Consider the following 5,073-nt stretch of genomic DNA (forward strand, 5'->3'; position numbering starts at 1 on the left):
TTGTGCCAAGAAATCTGGAGAACAACCACTTGGCCAACTGACAGGAAGAGATCTATATTTGTTCCCATTCCAAAGAAAGGTGACCCAACTGAGTGTGGAAACTACTATGTATATATACACATATATAATAGATGTATATATTTCACGCACACACACACACACACACGGAGAGAGAGAGAGAGAGTCTATATTCTATGTTACATTGTTTTGTTCACCTGCTAAACCTGACCATAAAAGAGGGAGCTGCCTTCAAAAGACAAGTAGAGGAGCGCAGGGGATGCCGGAATGAAAGGCTTTCAGGCTGGATTTTGGAGCACTGTCACTAAAAAGAATGTGAATTTCTTTATCCCTTGCCACATGAGTGTCCCAGGCTCCTGTAGTCAGTGGTTTTGCAAGGCCACCTCTGGCCACACCATCACACAGTTCTGAGGGGCTGACACTGGTCCTTCCGAGGTTCAGTAGAGGGTCATTTTTGTCTTTCTTGCAATTTTCAAAACTGTGTCTTCGTAAAGCTGTACCCAGTGGCAGGAACTTGTACAGTTCAGCTTCTTCTAACACTTGAGAACAGACTGAGCAGGGAATCTTCGAAATAAAATCATTAACAATGAAAAAAAAAACACAAAATAACCCCACAAATAAAACACCACATACAATAGACAGGCACTGTTGCTGTGGTTTGTGCCATTGCATTTGTACCAACTCATAGCTGACACCCTTGTGAGTTTTCAGACACACGTGATTTTCCCATTTTTGTCCATCAGAGCAGTTGATGGATTAGAACCTTGTACTTTAGGGCTGTCAGTGCATCTTCTTACCACTAGACCACCATAGTTCACTAGACAGATAGTTGTTGTTAAGTGCTGTCGAGTCGCTTGCGACTCATAGTGACTCTATGTACAACATCCCTAAACCCAGCTCTGTCCTATGCCAATCACACTGTCTCTGACACACCCACCTCAATTACCACAGTCACTGAATTAATCCAACTTATAGACCGTCTTCTCCTTCTGTGCTGTCCCTCTACCCTTCCAAGCATGATGTCCTTCTCCAAGGCACAGTTCCTCCTTACAATATGTCCAAAGTATGTCAAACAAAGCTTCAGAATCCTTTCCTCCATGGAGCAGCCTGGTTTAATACTCTCCAGGATGAATTTGTTTGTTTTCTTGGCAGTCCATGGTACACTCGATACTTTTCTCCAGCACCACAGCTCAAAAGCATCAATTCTCCTTCTATCCTCCCTAGTCATTGTCCAACCCTCTGACGTATAACAAGTTATTGCAATGACCATGGCCTGTATCAGAGGCACTTTAGTCTCCAGAGTGACACTATTTCTCTTCAGTACTTTGGAGAGAATCCTAACAGCAGACTTTCCCATCACAATAAATCTTTTAATTTCCTGGCTGCTGGTGCCAAGAGTGTTGAATGTGGAGCCAAGCAGACTAAAGTCATTAACAATCTGAATCTCTTCATCATCCATCCTGGTGCTGCCAATTGGTCCAGTGGTGAAAATTCTTTGTCTTCTTGACATTGAGCCTCAATCTATATTGAAGACTGCAGTCCTGAACCCTCTGCAGCAAGCAAGAATGATTGAATTTTGCATGATCAATTGCTTATTTGTTGCAAATATGTTTTATAAGAAACTTAAATGCAGGCTATATACATGGCTTTCACCTGATATTATACATAGGAATCAGATTGATTACATCTGCCAAAAGAACCACTGGAGAAGCTCAATATCAGCTGGGAAAACTAGGCCATGAGCTGATTGTGGAACAGACCACTAACTACTTATATGCAAGGTCAAGTTGAAGCTGAGGAAAGTTAAACCGAATCCACGGGAATCAAAATACGACTTTGAGTCTATCCCACCTGAATTTCAGAACCATCTCAGGAACAAGTTTGAGGCCTTGAACACTAATGAGTGAAGACCAGATGAGTTGTGGGAGGCTATCAAGGTCATCATCTAGGAAGAGGGAAAATGGTTGTTACAAAGACAGAGGAGGAAGAAAAGATCAAAATGGATGCCAGAAAAAGACAGATAGAAAAAGTGGAAAATACAAGTAAACAAATTCCTTAACTGATTGGGTTTTGTTGTTAAGCGTCATATAGGACAGCAAACTGTACTCATAAGAAACCTTTAACTAGAACAATAGAACATTAAGAAAACAGAGCAAGAGAACATTTTTTTAGTTGTTGGGTTCTGTTGAGTCGACTGTGACTCCTAGTGACTCTGTGTACGACAGCTCTATCCTAAGCCAATTTATTGTCTCTGACACACATACCACCACTACCCCAGTTACTGAGTCAATCCATCTCATCCAAGATCTTTCTTTCTTGCACGGTCCCTCCACCATTCCAAGCATAATGTCCTTCTCCAAAGACTGGTCCCTCTTTTCAATGTGCCCAAAATATGTCAGACAGACCTTCAAAATCCTTGCTTCCAAGAAGCAGCCTGGTTTCACCCTCTCCATGACAAATCTGTTTGTCCTCCTGGCAGTTCATAGTATATACAATACTCTTCTCCAACACCACAACTCAAAGGTATCAATTCTTCTATCATCTTCAGTTATTGTTCAGGTCTCTGATGCATAGTAAATAATTGTGAAGAGCATGGCCTGGATGAGGTACAACCTAGTCTCTAGACTGACGCGATTGTTCTTCAGTACTGTGGAGAGTTCGCTGACAGCATATTTCCCCAATTCATCCTTTGATTTCCTGGATTCTGGTAGCAAAAATATAGATTGTAGAGCCAAAAAGCTGAAGCTACTAACAACCTCAGTCTCCTCTTTATCTATCATGATGCTGTCATTTGGCTCAGTGGTGAGAAGCTCTGTCCTCTCTAAGTTAAGCTTAAATCCATATTAAAGATTTTAGTCCTTGATCTTCTGTAGCAAGTGCTTCAGGTCCCCCTCAGTTTCAGTAAGCAAGGTTGCATCATCTATGTAACATAGGTTGTCAGTCTGGAAACTAAAGTGCACCTGATCCAGGCCAAAGTCTTCGTAATTGCTTGTTATGCATCAGAGAGCTAGAAAATGATTAGTGAAGATAGAAAGAGAGTTGATGCCTTTGAGTTGTGGTACTGGAGAAGAGTGTTGAGTATAACATAAGCTGTCAGAAGAACAAAATAGGTTCTTCCTTGAGATGGTGAAACCAAGGTGTTCCTTGGAGGCAAGGACTATGAGGCTTCATCTGACAAACTTTGGGCATGTTGCAAGGAGGGACCAGACCTTGGAAAAGGACATCATGCTTGGAAGAATGAAGGGACAGGGAAAGAGAGGAAGACCATTGTTGATATGGATAGATTCAGTGACTTGGGTAATAAAGATAGTTGTGTTCAAGAAAGTAGAATTAGCATAGCTTAGAGCAGATTTGAGGGCTATTGTGCATAGTGCCACTATGAATCACAAGTGACTTAATGACACATAACAACAAGAAAAATGCATATTATCTTACAGATCAGTGGTAATTAATCCGTCTGACAATCCAACAGCATTCTCATCAAATCCATCAATTGTTTCTAGGCTCCTTGAGAGATGTTATTGTTGTTAGGTGTTATCGAGTAGAGTAGATCCATAGTGACCCACTGAAAAAGAGATTTAATCCTAGTTCTAGTCCTTTTCTGTGCCATACGCATACTTTTTGACACACAAAAGCCCATTGCAGCAGTCACCCTGTCAATCTACTTGGTTACGTATGAGTCTTCCTCTCCTTACCCGACACTCCACCCTTTCCACCATGTCTCTCTCCAAAGAATAGCACCTCCTAGCAATATGTCCAAAGTGTATTAGGTAAAACCTCATAATTCTTGCCTCCAAAGAGAACTCCAGCTATACCCTCTCCAAGACATACCTATTCATTTTCTTGGCCATCCATGGAATATTCAGTGATCTCCAACACTACAGCTCAAAGGCATTAATTCTTTTTCTGTCATCCTTATTCATTGCCCAGGTCTAAGATGCATAACTAGTAATCAGAAAGACCAGGGCCTGAATCAGATACACCATAGTCCTCAAAATGACATCACTACTCATCAATAATTTGGAAAGGTCCCTAACTATAGATTTTCCCAGTACAATATGTCTCCTTATTTCCTGTCTGTCAATATACCAAGGTTGTTAATTGTGGATCCAAGCAAGATGAAACCATTGACAGTTTCAATCTCCTCTCCATCCATGATGACACTGCCTTATGTTCCTGTGATAAAAATCATTGTTTTCTTGATTGGATATCCATTGACTTGTTTCAAAAAACAGTCTTGAATGCACTCACCAGTCTATGCCAGGAAATTTAGGGGATGGCTGTCTGGCCAATGGATTGGAAGAGGTCCTTATTATTTGTTCCTATTACCAAGATGGGTGAGCCAATTGAATGTGAAAATTACTGAACAATATCACTGATATCCATGCAAACAAAATACTACTGAAGATTATTTAAAAATGGCTGGAACAGTACATAGTAAAGAAATTACCAGAAGTTCAAGAGGGATTTGGAAGATGCCACTGCACCAGGTATGTCATTGCTGATGTCAGATGGATCCTTGCTGAAAGTAAGGAATACCAGAAAGAATGTCTATTTGTGCTTTATTGTCTATGTTAAGGCATTTGACTGTATGGATCACAACAAATTGTGATTAACATTGAGGAGAATGGGAATCCCAGAGTACTTGATTTTGTTCATGAGGAACCTACACTTGGAGCAGGAGGCTGTTGTGAGAACGGAGCAGTGGAGTACTTCCTGGTTTAAAATTGGGAACAGAGTGTGTTATGGATGTATTCTATCTCCATAGATGTTCAGTTTATATGCTGAGCAATTTATATGACAAGCTGAACTCTATGAAGAGAAATATTGAATCAGAATTAGAGGGACACTCATCAATAACTTGCATTATGCAGATGGCACAACATTAACTGCTGAAAATGAGATTTTGAAGCACTTGTTGCAAAAGATCAAGGAATGCAACCTTTAGTGTGGATTGTCTTGAGAAATAGATGGACAATACTCACTTTTAAATATTGCTTCTAAAAGACCTGCTGGAGGGTCAAATCTTAATTAATTCTGATTATATATGTGTGT

The sequence above is a fragment of the Elephantulus edwardii genome, unplaced genomic scaffold (genome assembly GCF_000299155.1).
Source record: "Elephantulus edwardii isolate Elephantulus edwardi_28Jun2011 unplaced genomic scaffold, EleEdw1.0 scaffold00173, whole genome shotgun sequence".
Taxonomy (NCBI): domain Eukaryota; kingdom Metazoa; phylum Chordata; class Mammalia; order Macroscelidea; family Macroscelididae; genus Elephantulus; species Elephantulus edwardii.